Source organism: Cervus elaphus, chromosome 14, assembly GCF_910594005.1.
Source record: "Cervus elaphus chromosome 14, mCerEla1.1, whole genome shotgun sequence".
NCBI lineage: Eukaryota > Metazoa > Chordata > Mammalia > Artiodactyla > Cervidae > Cervus > Cervus elaphus.
The window spans coordinates 67,848,427-67,866,258 of record NC_057828.1 but is presented as its reverse complement, the minus strand read 5'-3'; the positions used below and the strand labels follow the sequence as shown (position 1 = coordinate 67,866,258).

General features: G+C 39.2%; 1 non-coding gene across 1 annotated transcript; it reads left to right on the top strand.

The window, feature by feature from the left end:
* The first annotated feature begins 17,512 nt into the window (after positions 1-17,512).
* TRNAG-CCC lies at positions 17,513-17,585 on the top strand. The gene has a single exon. It is a non-coding gene; the product is annotated as a tRNA-Gly (tRNA).
* Positions 17,586-17,832: the final 247 nt, after the last annotated feature.

Below are 17,832 nucleotides of genomic sequence, written 5' to 3'. Positions count from 1 at the left end.
AAGGAAGGATCAGAAGACACCTGGTATTCAGGCTGGCCTTTTCCCCTCCTAGAGGGACAGTAGAAAGTTCAGAATTAACATTGTCCTTGATGTGCTCAGGCTCAAATAAACTGAACTGGATTTCACTCCATATAAGACATCTTGATTTTGATACTTATCTTTTTTGCAAATGACAAAATTTGTCCTACCTTATGAAAAAAATTAGTGTCACCTAATTTTACACAGTTCTGTTTCTTTATTCTCTTCATTTTATTATTTCATATAGTTATATTTTGATAAACACAATTCTATTTGGTATTCTATTAAAAATATTTTCAGATATTGATATATAAAATAAACTAATTGAATAGATAAATACATTGATGTATGTATATTACTTTTCAATAATGGAATCATACACTATATGTTATTTTTTAAAACCCCCATTCCATGTTCAGACACCTCTGACAAGAAATATATTTCTTCATCATTTATCATCTATTTTCCAAAATGGGAAAACTGAAATCTAGAGGAATAAAACAATTAGTCAATGCTTCAAAAGAAATGATTTTGAAAAAGCATTCATTAAGCATCAATTTTTAATGTAACAATGAAAAAGAAGATAAGTCAATGTGGACTGTGATCAACAGGCACTTACTATATAAGATAAAAGGATAATCCACAGAAGTTACAAACCTAGGGGAAAAAAAAACATATTCCTAAAATAGTTCATGTTCTGCAGAAATCATTTGATTTTCAAAACAGTCCAATGAGTTGGCTAAATCAGCTATTTGGTTAATGATTAATGCTGATAAATGTATCACTTTCTAGTGTATGACTCCCACTCAGATAAAAAATTCTGCTTTTTCCTTTGATCCTAACTCACTACAACCCTATTAACTTATGATTCAGAAATTCCTGTCTCCACTTCCTCACTCAAATATTGATTCTTCAACCTACTCCAATATGTCCAGCCTTATTACTGTACTGACATCCATTTTACTAATTCTAATAGACACTTTTCTGTCTTTATCTTTCTAAACATTCCAGTGGTATTTCATGCATATTACCACCTATTTCTTCTGAAAACTGTCTCCTCTCCTGGCTTCCATGACACTGTGTTCTCCTAGAATTTCTTCAGAATTACTCACTGCTCTTTCTTAGTTTCTTTTGCCAAATACTTCCCAGTTCCTTGGTGTGTAAGTATCTTGGGAATTTTTTCCCAGCCATTTGCTCGTCTCTAGCTATACTTTTACCTTAGTTATCTCATTCAGTCCAATGACCTTAAAGGATATCCATGTGTAGATACCCAAACTTGTATCTACAGCCCTAACCACCCTACCCCCAACCTCCAGACTCATATTCTCAACTGCCTACTAGACAACTGTTTGAATGTCCAATAAAATTTCAAACTCAAAAAATCTAAAATACTACTTCCCTCCCAATAACAGAATCTAGGTATTCCTCCAGTTTTCATTACATCAATAGGTTTTACTACCAATTATCCATTGCTCAAGACAAAAGTTCAGAGCACTCTTAGGTTCTTCTCTTTTCATCACTTCCTCATACCTAATCTCTCCAAGTCTTGTAGAAACTCTAACTTCTTAATATTTTCAGATCTGTGCACCTATTTCTGTATCCACTGCTAGCACCCCACTTTAAGAAATATTTGAAGGTCAGACTCTGGAGCTCCTCCACTTACTAGCTGTGTGGGCAAGTTATTTAATTTTTCTGTGCCTAGTTTCCTCATCTATAAAATGATCTATCTTATAGGATTTATAGGGTTGTGTAAATTAATCAGTCAATATACAAAGACTGCTTACAAAAAATGTAAGATTTAGATTAGGACCAGGTAGCTCTTGTTTTTATTTTACTTAAACTGAAAAAATTAACATTATTCTGAAGATCTTAACAGAATCCAGAGTCTACACAAAATATTATCCACATGTCCAGGATACAATCCAAAATTAGTTTATACACAAAGAAACAGAAAAATACAAACAAAATTCAAAAGGAAAGTCAATCAATGGAGACCAATCCTAAAATGAACCAGATACTCAAATTAATAGACAAGATTTTAAAGCAGCTATTACAATTCACATAATATTACAATGAAAAAATCTACATAATTAAAAAAAAGAAAAATATCTACATAATGAGTATTATGTGTGGATCACAACAAACTGTGGAAAATTCTTAAAGAGATAGGAATACCAGACCACCTTACCTGCCTCCTGAGAAATCTGTATGCAGGTCAAGAAGCAACAGTTCAAACCAAACATGGAACAACAGACTGGTTCAAAATTGGTAAAGGATGGCATCAAGGCTGCATATTGTCACTCTGTTCATTTAACTTATATTCAGAGTACATCAGGAGAAATGTGAGGCTGGATGAAGTACAAGCTGGAATCAAGGTTGCCAGGAGAAATATCAATAACCTCAGATATGCAGATAGCAAAGAGGAACCAAAGAGCCTCTTGATGAAAGTGAAAGAGGAGAGTGAAAAAGTTGGCTTAAAACTCAACATTCAGAAAACTAAGATCATGGCATCCAGTCCCATCATTTCATGGCAAATAGATGGAGAAACAATGGAAACAGTGAGAGACTATTCTCTTGGGCTCCAAAAATCACTGCAGCCATGAAATTAAAAGATGCTTGCTCCTTGGAAGAAAAGCTATGACAAACCTAGACAGTGTATTAAAAAGCAGAGACATTACTTTGTCAACATAGTCAGAGCTATGGTTTTTCCAGTAGTCATGTATGGATGTGAGAGTTGGACCATAAAGAAGGCTGAGCACCGAAGAATTGATACTTTTGAACTGTGGTGTTGGAGAAGACTTTTGAGAGTTGCTTGGACAGCAAGGAGATCAAACCAGTCAATCCTAAAGGAAATCAGTCCTGAATATTCATTGGAAGGACTGATGCTGAAGTTCCAGTACTTTGGCCACCTGATGCAAAGAGCTGACTCATTGGAAAAGACCCTGATGCTGGGTGGGGCGGTGGGGGGGGAGATAGAAGGCAGGAGGAGAAGGGGATGACAGAGGATGAGATGGTTGGATAGCATCTCCGACTCAATGAACATGAGTTTGAGCAAGTTCTGGGAGATAGTGAAGGACAGGGAAGCCTGGCATGCTGCAGTCCATGGGGTTGCAAAGAGTCGGACATGACTGAGTGACTGAACAACAACAAATGAATAAAAGAACAGGAAAATCTGGCAGAGAAACATAAACTAACAGAATACCAAAAGAAGTCTTCAAACTGAAAAAAAACTATGAAGTTTTAAAATCACTGAATGAAATTTAATAGCAGATTGAAGATGGCAAACCAAAGTGAACTTGAAGATAGTTCAGTAGATTATCCAACCTGAATAACAGAGGGAAAAAAGATTGAAAAATGTTTACGAAGCCTTGGGAACCTATGAAATAATATTAAAAGTCTCGTAAAGTCTGACTGGGATCCCCAAAGAAAAGGGCATACACAACTATACGTGTTTGGCAAATTCATCAAAGAGTACATTTAAATTTATACATTACAAATATGTATGTTTTATCACAAAAGAAAAAAGGAATCATAAAAAAATATGGATTCTGAGTTAAGTTTATTCATGCTTCTGTGCTTATGAGTTGTGTATGCACTTACTTTGAAATGCATCAAAAAAATAAGATGGTCTGATAGAGCAAAGATTAGGGGAACACATATGTGACAAAGCAAGAATAGTAAAAGGTTAATTTTAGAATCTTTGAGGTAGGTATATAGTACAACACTGTAATTTTTTCTAAGTTTTCTGCATTTTTATAATAAAGTGATGGAAATACATACATTGAGCAAAACATTTTCAGTGTCTTTTTTATCCAAATCTTACACAGAATAATTATTTAAAAATTTCTAGGGACTTTCTTCATGGTCCTGTGGTTAAGAATCTGCCTTGCAATGCAGGGGACACAGGTTGGATCCCTGGTCAGCATCTAAGATCCCACATGCATCAGAGCAACTAAGCCTCTGAGCCACAACTACAGGGCCCACGTGCCCCAACTAGAGAGTCTGTGCACTGCAACGAAAGACCCTGCCATGATGCAGTGAAGATCCTGCCTGCCACAATTAAGACCTGACAGCCAAATAAACATTTGTTTAAAGAATGTAAGTGCTGTAGACACATTACTTATTATTTGAGCTACTTTTACCTTTCCTGGACCATTGTAACAGTTCATAGCTGATCTCTTCACTTTCTCCCTCTCAATTCATTCTTCATTTAGCAGCCAGAATGACACTATAAAGATGTAAATCTGGACATGTAGATTACCTTGTTTAAAATGCGTTAATGGTTTCTCTTGCTCTTAGAATAAAATGTAACCTCCTGCTAGCCTACAAGGCCTACCTCCAGAGTGCCTGTTACTTGACCACCAAGCTCTTTCCCACCGGCAGGCTTTGTGTGTGCTATCCCTTCTGCCTGTAATGACTTTCCCCCAGCACTTTAGTGACTGACCAATTTTCACTCTTTAGCTCTACCTCATAATCATTTTTATTTCCTTCATAGCGCTTGTCACAATTTGTCATTACCTAATTTTCTATTTATTTGCGTATTCTATGTCTTCTCAGCTAGAGCTCATAAAAGTAAAAGACTTCATTCGTGTTCCCTGTTGTCTTCCTGGGGCCTGACATAGGCTCTGATTAGACATTAGGTATTTTGCCTGATAGCTCAAATTTACTCAACTGCAAAGCTATGACTCAAACCCAGTTGTTGTGTGATTTCTCTCATGATACCAACTGGATAGGGAGAAAGTACACTGCATGATTTCTATCCTTCTAACTCTTGAAACTTTTCTAGAGTTTCAAGTCTAGAAAAGATCAAACATAGAATCCAAGTGACACTTGGTTCCAAGCTCCAGAAAATCCCCACACTTCATGCTTCTCACATATTTTCCTTTGAGAATCCAGGCTCAGCATCATAAGGATTTATCATGTCCTTGACATGGAATGATTTATGCTATTTGGCTCTCTGTTCCCTACTACCACTACCGCATTCAGGCCACCTATGTTCTTCGTAAAGACTATGACAATCAGGGACTTCCCTGGTGGTCCTGTGGCTAAAACTCTGAGCTCCCTAATGCAGGGGGCCTAGGTTCAATCCCTGGTCAAGGAACTAGATCCTACATGCTGAATTTTAAAAAAAGACTAGGAAAATCAAGTAGCCCCCCTTCCTTCAGTCTTGCCTCTGTTATCTGCACTGCAGCCAAGGTATTCTTGTGAAACAGAAATCTAATTGTGCTCTTTCCCTTCTCCAAACCTACAACTGTCTTGGATGAAATCCAGTCTCATTAGCCTCTCTTTCAAGACACCTCAGAAGAGGTAGGTAGACACCTCCCAACCTCCGCAAGCCCATTTCTTGTTACCTCTCCCTGAACTTCAACATTTCAGTTCTCTGAACGCCCATGACTCTCTCCCTGTCGGCTAATTCTCTTGCCCAGAGCACGGCTCTGCCTGCTTTTTGATTGACTTCCTCTCACTCAGCCTCGGGTTTCAGCTCAGGCATTACTTCCTCTGTGAGGGCTTCTCTCACACCCTCCCCACCTCATCACCACAGCTTATGTGTTTACACTGTGTGTTCCCACGCTCTTGTTTTCTTCCTCTACCAAAAGACTTCTTATATTACTTATGTTTTCTTTTTAAATTGTCTTCCTTTACTGTTCTATAATAAGCTTCCTGAAGCCAGAAACCCTATCTATTCATCCTGTCTTTCTATTATATGCCCAATGACTTGTACATATTAAATGGTTAGTGGATATTTATTGGCCGGCTGGCTGGCTGGCTAGACAGAAAGACAGGTCACAGTCCTTGGAAATGTCTCCAAAATAAACACACAAACTCTCCCATATGAAGCCAGCTGGATTGCTCCACTTATGGATAGGAACTCATAGTCAGAAGGCAGAGGCTGGCTGGTGGCAGACATTGGTGGACAGAGGGGAGCTATCCCATTTTGGTTGCAATGTCCAATCCATATAATAGCTAGCCAGTTTCCTCTACTTGAGAGGGCTTACATGATTACTTTGTAGAACCAATTCCTACAAAGAACAGACAGACATTCTACTAAGGTTTCAAGTTTCAACCAATAATTCAGAAGGATAAAGGGCTAGAGACCAGGAACATTAAAAAAAATCAATTTCAAAGACTCTCACATAGCAACAGTAGAAATTCAGTGTGTGTGTGTGTGTGTGTGTGTGTGTGTGTGTGTGTGTGCCCGCACTCAGTCACTCAGTCATGTCTGACTCTTTGCAAACCCATGGACTCTAGCCTGCCAAGCTCCTCTGTCCATGGGATTCTCCAGGCAAGAATACTGGAGCAGGTTGGCATTTCCTCCTCCAGGACATCTTCCTGACCCAGGATCGGACCCACGTCTCTTGTATCTCTGGCATTGGCAGGTGGATATTTTGCACGACCTGGGAAGCCCCTAGTAATTCAGAACCAGGTATATTTGCCTGCCATTATTTATAGAGGACTAATTTTAAGTATGGAGAAGGAAATGGCAACCCACTCCACTGTTCTTTCCTGGAGAATCCCAGGGACAGGGGAGCCTGGTGGGCTGCTGTCCATGGGGTCGCATAGAGTCAGACACGACTGAAGCGACTTAGCAGCAGCTGCAGCAGTTTTATGTAGGGTGTCTTGAGTTACACAGCTTTTACTGTACTTTTCACAATCCCCACTCAGAATTCTGACCTAGTTTGCCTCTTAACTGCTGCTCATCAAAGCAGGTAGTTTCCAGAATTGATGACAGCCTTGAGAGGACATGCAGAGAGCATCTTATGATCAACAATACAAGCATCATTTAAAAAAAAAAAAAAGGAAGCACAGTACAAACTCTCATTCTTAGAAGAGCTATTTCTAAGTCTTTCTTCCCTATTGCCAAAGAAAAAAATATAATCATAATGGAGTCATTATAAATTTGAGAGTTGGGACCTTATGACACGTATTAGTCTCTTGTCACAATTGTGGTTCCAGTGACAAAAATTTCTCTAAAAGTACAAGCTATGGCAATTCTCAGACTTTCATTAAATGTTCAGTCAACCTCCTGACGCTCTCTTCAAGGACCTGGTTAATGAAAACAAGGTCCCTAATTGAAAACACAGTTTTAATATTTACTTTCCAGGGAACTGTAAAGATACCATAAACAAACTCTAATCCCCTCTAATGTTTGCATAACTATCAGCCTTCTGCAATTATCAGTCCTTTTCAGTTTTAAAATTTCACAGGTATAGCACCAAGTTCTCAATGGCTGAAGATTATTAAATAAGTAGTGAATTTCAGACCACTCGTATAAGAAATGTGGCTAATTTAAAGTTACTTTTACAGTTCAACATGTACAAGAAAATGCAATAAGAAATAGATCATTACTATTTTAGGTACTTTCTTGCCACCTTTATTTTATCTATAGCTGAGCATGCAGAGTGTGGCAGGAACGTTTGTTGAACAGAATTTTTTTCTCTTTTTTTTTCTGACTGCATCATGTGATGTGATTTGATTCAGGGTCCAGCTTGCTGCAGAGAGAAACAAGGGACAGAGAGCAGTGACAGGCTGAGGAGGTCAGAGACACGTGGTCTCTGAAATGTGCATGACCCTCGCCTGGTGACCACAGGAGAAGGAAGTGCTGGGTCAGGGAAAGGCTCTAGCCAAACCGGGACACATGGACTTGATACCAGCAGTAGGGAAGGTCTGGTCCCCTGGCTGGCTCTAATTCCCCATGTGTTTGATCTGGCACCAGACTTGAGCCAGCTCTGCCCAAAGCATTTCCCCTACTGGCCTTCTCTGCTGTGCTATCGAGAGACAAGACTCTAAACTGGCCGTGAGTACAGAGATAACCGATCAAAAGGTCAAATGATTTATAACTGAAATCCAGGTGAACAGGGTATTAAAAAACAAAAAACTGCACTCACTTAACCCTTCTTCTCCTCATTCTTTTTCAACATCTCTGCTCCTCTTGCTTTATGACTGATCTTCTCATATCCTTTTTGTGCCTTTCCCTCCACTTCTCTACTTCTCACCCTCTCCTGACTACCCTGCCACATCATTGCCTATGTCAGTTTAGAGGAATTTCTCAGCATCTTGGAGTCTCAGTTTCTTCATCAGTAAAATGGGATTAGTGGTATGTCTCAGTGAATTTCTGTGCTGCAGAGTGCATGCCCAGTGCTTAATTAAAGTGGCACAGATCTCAAGTTCTCCCCTCCGCCAGTGCTTCTTCCTTGAAGACCACTCCCAGTCCTGACTTATCACTGAAGATTCCAGCTGAATGCATAAGGACACATGCTCTGAACACCACCCACAATTTGCATTGGAAGAAAGAGGAAACCAGTCAGAGAATAAAGGAGAAAGAGCCAACACACTCTCAGCGTGGGACTGAAGACCATGAGCTTGATTCGGCCTTTGAGACTTTTCATTTCGCAGGCTGAAATTACAATAACAAGTGTGTACCCAGTTTCGGGCTACAACCTTATTCATGAACCTGCTGTTCTGCTGTAATGATGGAAAGCTAGACTCATTCCAAATAGAGGAGTGAGCTACAGCCAACTTTTGATCAATGAAGGACAGCTGATCGGATTTGGAGCTCCTCTGGGGGTCCCACAAGGCCACATTTCTGTCACATGCACCATTCTATTGTCCGCTTTCCTGCACTGAGGCTGATCCTGGAAAGGAGCCATAAATTACTTTAGATCATGCACATGACATCAGCCGGTTGGAGGAGACGGGATGTTGATCTGCCTCTTTGGGGGGAAAAGAGGTGGCTAGATTGAACCTCAATCATCTCTAGATGCTACTTCAATTGTCATCTTCTGCTTGTGTCCTCCTTGCTCTTCCTTTCCTCTCCTTATGCTCCGGATTGCATCTAAGGACCTAGTGGTACTAGTAAAGAAGTTGAGGCTTGAATGCAAAGGGGTGGGTGGGGCCACAAGGCTATAATTATAATTAAAGACTCAGGTTCTACCTAGCCCCTGATGAATTCATTCATTCAGTCTATCGGTCAGTCAGCATTCATTGTCTCTCCACATAGCCAGAAAGCACTAAACTCAAGCCTGTTCTAGGAAACTTACTTTTGTTGGAATAATTCCCAACCGTGGTTGCGGCTAAGTATCCTGCGGAGTTTGGGGGCAGCGAGTGGGGACGTGCATGTTTCTGGGCCCTCCCCTCCAAGGAGCCCGATTCAGTGTTTCGATGGGGTTCTCAACATGTGTGTCCAGACTTGCGACACAGTCCCTCTGTGTCATTACCAAGTGCTTAGGTGTCACAAATGTCTTCCTCCAGTCTTTCTCTCTCTGGTCACAAACACTGTCTATTCACATTTATTAGCTGGTCAGATAAACTTCATCAGGACGTTTTTTTCCTCTCACAGGAATATACATCCACTGGACAAACACAGAGAAGCCCTGAGCCAGGAACTCAGTCTATATTATCCATCAATGTGGAGTCCTGGCCTTTCCTCCCCTGTTTTAACCAAGGTCTTCAGGAGACAATAGACTTTGCATAGAAAACACTAGGGGAGATTTTCAGACTGAGGGAAGGTGGTGCTTTCCGGGAGGTTTGCCAAGAACAGGTATTTTAGCTGCCACTTAACCTGACCCAAGGTAGAACTAGCTGACACCAGGTTCTCATGATTCAGGGGACCAGAGGAATTCCTTCCTTACCCTCTTTAGAAGCAGCAGGCCGGAATTGGGCCTTGTGTTGAAGCATAGCAATCTGAATCCTAAAACAGAACATGACTTTAGGGGACACCCAGAGAATCTGAGAAATAGATCGGCAACTCCCACATAATCAAGAGTCGGCAGAGAACACTGGATATGCTTAGGCAGATTAGTTTGTGCCTGACTTAAATGTTCTGCCTAATTTTCATTAGGCAGAATGAAATGCCTAACTTTCATACAAGCTGATATATTTTAAGTTTGAGATTATCTATGACAAAATCTTTTTTCTTAATAGTCTGGAGTTGGCCATATTACATTACATAAGCCATGTAATTCTTTACTATCCAACTCTGGGATTACTTATTAAGGAAAAAATCTATGCGATCTTAAGCCCGAGAGATCTAAGTTAGTCTTGGATTTAAGCCTTCCATGAACACTAGGTTTGAAGGTGGTATTTCCTCAAGGGCACATCCATCCCTGTGAATCCAGAAAACACTAGAGATGCTGAGGTTGATATGTAGAAGATGAACGAATAATAGCAGAATTTAATTGTTTAATTCTGATTTAAAGGGAAAGATGGGAAAGAAACATCAAATTAGTATAGGCACTTGGAGAGAAGATTTTAAGGCTGAAAAGTACCAAAACAAACGCCTGTTAGAATAATTGAAACTTTTAAATGAGCTGGAGAGCGTTGGACACATGCTGTTTTGTGGTTTCTCATACCACCCCACTCTACCCTCAATCATCACAAGGCAGCAGTGGAATAACTTGATAAAATAAGTTTTGCATCACTGACATATAACATTCTTGGTGAATGAGTAACTGGCTAGATCATAAAATCAGAACATAGACATTTCTTTCAATGTCAAGTGCTTTTGGAAAGTAACCTGAGGGCATCTTTCATGGTTCTACTCACAGACTTCAAACTTCACCTGTTTCTCAGTTGACTGTGGTGTGATGGCCTCACATGGCTTAGGTGTGTCACAGGTCACCAGCTGCACACACAGCGTCGGTCACAGACTGCAGAGCTGGGAATCAAGTGTCATGAGACAAAGCTCATTGCAGATATCTGCCATTCCGAACGTCAGGACGATCAGAGATTAAACAGGAGGAAATTAAACAGACCAAAAGAAAGGAAGGTAAAACTTGAGGTCACAAATGACCAAGTTTTATTTCTCTACTTATTTGTCTTATTCGCAATTCTGATTTTTATCCATTGAATTTTCTGTTTCACATGAACATATACACATATATGTATTCATAATTATCTACATAAAAACACACATATATGCAGTTCCTATGTTTCTCCTCTTCTGCTAGTAAAATAGTAATACCCATTTTGTTTATATGGGAGAAGCATGAAACAGATAAAATAACCAAATCACATTTTATTGCAAGAGCCATAGCCTGAGGACATTTAGAAGTTGGAGACCAGAAATAAATAGAGACAGAAGGGGATCATAGTAGAGAGGGAAAGTCTTCCAGCTTTTAACCAGCCAAGAACGTGTTTTCTTTTTCTTCCTAAATTCGGGGTGGTCTATAAAACCACTCTCATTAAAGCTTCAGAAAAAACTTTGACGAGCATTTTTGGTAGAGGGAAGGAATAGGTATTTACAAGCAATTCCAGTGAACTGGTTAACAGAATACATAACACTGGAGGAGCCTCCCATGTCTAACATTTTGTACATTTACTTAGATTTGCACCGAAGATGGGAAAATAAATAACTAGGGGATCATAAAACAACTAGCCACACTTATGAAGCCAAGAAGAAAGTCTGAAATTTAAACAACTGCAGAGCTGAAAAATCAAAAGCTCTGTAACTATATTTGCACTCTAAGAAGTGACCAGTTTGGTGGTGAACCAGTGTGGTACAGAGTTTGATGTGGAAACAGATGAGGCCCAAGAAGAAAACTAAAAACATGAGCCTTGTTAGCCTAGGAGAAGATAGTCTCTAGCTAGAAGAGACTGGTAGTCAGAATCAAAACTATGGAACTATGGCTTGTCTGCCTAAACTTGCTTAGTTCACCCACTCAAATGTTGATGTTTTCTATTACCTCTGGGAGGAACTACCTTCAGCCCCATGAAATCCAGACCCTGACCTTGGCTTCTCTAAGAATATCTGCCTAAGCTAGTTGTGGGGTTCCTGCAAAGTGAGGGGAATTTGATATTCTGGAGATCCAGTTAAGTTGATCAGGTAGATATTTCTTGTTATTAACATTGCCTAAGCAAAACCAAGTTTTGTTTACCCACTTTCATCTCAACTAGACCCTGATCTTTTCAGGGAAAATTACTATGTCATATTCATTCCCATATCCCCAGTGCACACAGTTGATGCTCAAAAATACTTACTGAATGAATGGACCAACATACCGCTCAAAGTAAAAGAGGCTTCAGAGTAAAATGTTGAAAGTCATACATTCATTCAGTAGATTTTACTGAGCACCCAGATCTTATGCTAACTAGGGATAAAAAAGAAATAAAAGGCAATGTACATGCCCTCAAGGAGCTCACATCTCAAGCAGAAGGCAAGACCTATGATGGAAGGGCAGTGGAAAAGAAAGAAGAGGGCAGACTCAAGAGACAGTGGGAACACCAAACCAACAGCACTGGATACCTGATTCTCACTCGGATGGAATGAATGGACGGTAAGGAAATTAGAAGAGTTTGGATTACAGGGAGAGACATGAGAGATTCTAGTCTAAGGGAAAAACCATTTGAGAGAAAGGAGATAGTTGATGTAGTGAAAACCCTAAAGCCTCCTCCATCATCCAAATGACACCCAAAGACAGGGCAGGTCATAAGCTAAGTATCCTTCCAGTGATGGGGAGTTCTTTCCATGATAAAGCTCCTAGTCCATTTTTAGCAACTCTGAGAACTTAATGTCTACTTTGATATATCTTCTGCTCACTGATCCTAGTTCTATCTAGGAGAATAGGTTAAATTCTTCTATGTGATAACCCTTTAAATGCATGCCCCCCTTTTCTTTTGTCTGAAGTTTATTTATTGTTTTCATACATTTCACCATTTTTCCTCATACTCATTGACTAACTGGAAGATGGAAACTCGAAGAGAATATGAAAGATAAGAAATGTTATGGTTGACAGTGCCAGGAGGTGTGGTAATAGAAAAGGAAAAAATTACCTACAGGTAAACACTAGTTTAGGACCTTTTTATACAAACTGAAATGTTATGGGGATCTGAAGCTAATTCCATGATGCCTTATTCTCCTCCTTCTATTCATTCCCATTTATTTTCTTTTACTAGGTCACTTATCATGCTCTTATTATTGTTCAGTCACTCAATCGTATCCAACTCTTTGAGACTCCATGGACTGCAGCACGCCAGGCTTCCCTGTCCTTCACCATCTTCCAGAACTTGCTCAAACTCATGTCCATTGAGTTGGTGATGCCATCCAACCATCTCATCCTCTGTCATCCCCTCCTCCTCCTGCCTTCAATCTTTCCCAGCAACAGGGTCTTTTCAAATGAGTCTGTTCTTCACTTCAGGTGGCCAAAGTTTTGGAGTTTCAGCTTCGGCATCAGTCCTTCCATTGAATATTCAGGACTGATCTCCTTTAGGATGGACTGGTTTGCTCTCCTTGCAGTCCAAGGGCCTCTCAAGAGTCTTCTCCAACACCACAGTTCAAAAGCATCAATTCTTCCACTCAGCTTTCTTTATAGTCCAACTCTCACATCCATACATGACTACTGGAAAAACCATAGCTTTGACTAGATGGAGGCCAGAAGTCCTCAAGCATCAGGAGGAAGTAAACTGCAAGTGGCAGAAGTTTTTCCCTTCTCTGTTGAGGACACCTGGTTCCGCCTGAACTTAACTTTTCTCAGACTTTGAGCTAACCTATGTGCTTTTCTTATGGAAATGTTTTTCTTAAACTATGTTAAGGAAACTATGTATTTGCTTTGGATTCTGCCTTTCTTCAAATTGGTTCCGCTGAGGACTAAATTTTTTCTTTTCTCAAACCTTGGGCTGATAATGGCTCAAGAAACCAGTGTTCATGTCCATTGTTTAATGGCCAGGGATAGGGGAGGGGCCTGGTAAGACTCCCTCAGCCTTGAGGTGTCTCTTATCTGACTAGCAGCTGGCTGTCAGACATGAAACGCCTGGCCAAAAACTAGCGAGCAGGCACTCTTTCTGTCCCCTTCTGATGTCTATGTCAGAACCTTTCCCTCTTTCTATGACACTTTAATAAAACTGCTACACAAAAAGCTCCAAGTAGGCAAGCCTTGTCTCTGGCCCCAGATCGAAATCCTCTCCTCTGTAGGTCATGAAACCCAGCGTAGCACATGGCTGGCAACCGCAACCTTACAATTTTGCATGATGTACTCTGCATATAAATTAAATAAGCAGGGTGACAATATACAGCCTTGACATACTCCTTTCCCAATTTGGAACCAGTCTATTGTTCCATGTCTGGTTCTAACTGTTGCTTCTGACCTGCATACAGGTTTCTCATGCCCTTAAACTATATTAATTCTGTTTTTCTCTTCCCATTCTTCTGTACTTATGAAAATAATGTGTTGGGCAGTAGGATAAGTATCAATATTTCATAGTCTTTTAGAAATAAAACAATTTAAATGTGAGGCCACAAGCAATGATGAGCTAGCTCTATCTTTGGACATCTTAAGTCATCCAAACATCCTTTGTAGCAAGTTTAAGGGGGGGAAAAGTGAGCATTTTACTATTTCTGTGCTGCATCTGCCTTTACACATCAAAGGTGAAAGCAGAGAGAGGTGTAAACTCAGCTTTTTTGTTTACATACATAGTGTAATAGCTTTTAAAATAAGGAAAGACATTGCTCAACCAAGAAAGAGATACTAGAATTTCTTCCAGACATCAGAATCTATTTGAAAATTGTCTTCCAATTGGACTGACATCTGGCTTCTAACATTTCAAATCAAGTATCTCTTAAATAAAATACTTCTTTTCACAGGTTGAATAGCTTCAAATGAGGCTCAATTTACTCTCTCTCTTTTTTTTCCTGTAAAGTCATTCACTTTACAATTCACCTTTCTTATCATCTTGTCACACTTTATGTTCTAGATTTATATATGGGAACACAAAATTTCAGAATCAGTGTCCAAACCAACATCATCTTTTTCTCTTTAAGGTCTTGTTCTGCAAGTACAGACCTTGAGAAAAGGCTTAAGAAATATATTTCATCCATTATCAACATTCTAGGATCTTTTTTCCTATAAGGAGTTTTAGCATATCTGTGCTCCACAACTTGCTACTTCCCTTTAAAAGCAAAACCCAGCGTAAACTGGACAAACCTCCAAAATAAGCTCATCATGTCCTGTAGCCTATAGCATCTAGCAGTCTAGTCCATCACTGGGCAGTGCATTTAAACCTCCAACTAATTCTGTTAACAAATCTGTTTAAAATCCCATCCTTTGAATTTGCCTTTGCCAAAGATGGGATTGTCAGTTTGCTAAATGAAACAATTTCCCTAAACATGCACACAGTATATTTTAAGAACATAGTGGGACTTCAAATTTGTTTCAACAAGGAAATTTTACTCCTATTCCTATTCTATCACCCTTTTCAACCTATTATCCCTCTTGAGTTTCATGTTTATATTATCAAACAACACATCAATTAATATCAAGCATTTTGCACCTAGTACATTCTCATTACTTCCGGTTAGCTTGTGGCTCATTTCACTGTACACTTACTTCTCCAAGCTACTAGATAAGTTTTGTTTTTATAGTATTAAAAAAAAAACCACCAAAAAACAGAGCTGTTGTCAAATGTTATGTAAGGCAACGGTTTCCTTGATAACCATAACCACAAGCATGTTGTTTGAAACTCTTGATCATTGCACGGTTTGTTTAGTTACTGAAATATTTCAAAACATTTTGATTCAGAGTCAGGTACTAAATGTCTGAATTTATAGAACAAGCTGGAAGTAGAACAGGTGATAAATAATCCAAACAGCTGTAAAGTATTTAACTCAAACTGTTTTCAGGTATTAGAGTTCAACCTTGTGACACAGTCTCTAAAAGGACAAATGTGGAAAGCTTGATATTTAAGATTCAAAATATATGAATATCCCAAGGACACAATTTTTAAAACAATAGTAGTTAGAAATGCCAAAAAATGAGATATCATTTAACATGGAAAATGCAGCTTTAGTAATTCATAAATAGGTACCAAATGCTAATTCTGTAATAGGAAAGAGGTCCACTTCAAGGTTATCAATGGAACACCAGAAATTTGGTCAAAAGTGCTTCTAAGAGTATGTCTCTTGACAAAATTAGAGTATCACAAAACAGGGAGTATCAGTAAAACACTTAGTGAAAAATTGCAAATGTAAAGAAAATGTCTCATTGTTCATAAGATTAAAAAAATCTCTATCTCTGGGAAACTCTCAAACTAAAAATATCTTCCTATATATCAGTTTTTCACATAAAATGGAAACATACAGCTTGTAAGGATTATAAAAAACATTACATAAATCAATTGTGATTAGGATCTTAGGATAAAATTACTAACAAAAGCTTATAACTCTCATACTGTCTTAATGTTCCTTCTGAAGCCTGTCAAAGAGAATATAATAACACAGTTTCCTTCAGCCCCACACCATTATTAATTTAGGGATGTCTTCAAACTGTCTAGAATCAGAGTAAGTGGCCTGAAATAAATTATATAAACAGTTATGTTTGTGTTAATATGTGTATATTAAGAAACAATTGTGTGAAATATGGGTCAAAATTTAATTAAGAAAAGCAGTGGAAACCCTTTAAGAAATAGGAGCTATGGTCCCCAGATAGGTTGAACAGCAAGTGAAGAAGACAAATAGAAATTTACTTTCAAGCTCTGAGAGTGTCTGTGAATTTAGATATGAATTAAGGAGTAGGGGTTGGGGAGGCAGGCAGGGACACAGGAAGGTGGAGGGAGGAGGAAGGAAGGATGGATAAAGGGGAAAAGGGAGGGATGGAAGTAGGAAGAAAAAGAAAAGAAAGAAAGTTCTAGAGGGGTGGGGTGGGGGGGGCGGGAACAGGCCAAGCTACTCAGTGTTTTGAACATTCATCAGTGCTCTGAAAATCAAAGGAAAAGTCAGCGAGCAAGTTAAGCAGAGATTCCATTCTGAGGTGACTTTGAGAATAGTGTCAAAATGAAGCCAAAGAGATTTATCTAAGGCCTAGTCATAAAAGGACCTCGGTTCTCCACGACTGAGAGCTTAATCTTTTTTACATACTATACTTACACTCTTACCACACTGCCCTACAGATACAGAATGTTACAGCCCTTCCATTCAGCCATGTGTTGGAACTGTGAGGAGAGCTTTGGTAGAGCCACAACCACTCCTTGGCCCAACCCCAATAAAAGGCCTCTACTCAGGTGGCATCCATATTTGAATTATTTACATTCGCCTGAGGAATTCTATCTGATGGGTTCTAGACACAACTAACCACAGAGCAATGTGCATTCCAGGAGGTATTTGTCAGGTGGAATCTCATCAGAATCATTGCTTTCAATACCTCAAAGCTTTCTTTGGAAGCATCATTATGGAGAATTGCCTGAAGGATAGAAAACCCAGACATTCCTCTGCATACTCTAAAATCTATCTTTGAAGTGATCCAAGCAAGAGATCTTCGTATCTAGACAGTCCCATTTAGTTCTACCTTTTGATGAATTTTATTTATTTTGGTTTTAAAATGTATACATCTATAGTTCACTTTGTTCTATAAAAATTTTAATATGAATTTTGTTGAACTGTAGACCAATACATTTTTTATCTGAGGAACATTATGAGAAACATTCTATGAAACGCCTATCAAGGTACTGTTGAGAATATTACTCACTATATTTCAAAGTGTCCTTCTTAAGAAGACCCACTGGGAGAACTTCCCTGATGGTCCAGTGGTTAAGACTCTGCTCTCCCAATGCAGAGGGCACGGGTTCAATCCCTGGTCAGGGAACTAGAGCTGCATGTTGTGCACAGCCTGGCCTAAGACCAAACAAATAAAGATTAAAGTTAAGAAAAAGAAGACCCATGGGGGAAAAATGACCTCTTGCTTTGATACAAAGACATGTTGTACTTCTTTTCTCATGGACACTGACTTGGAATAGACGCTGTTTCTCACTCGGCACAGAGGTGACTTGTGGCCTTTGTCCATCATATGGAACCTCACAGCATACATTTTGTGGATTCACTCCTAGATTCAT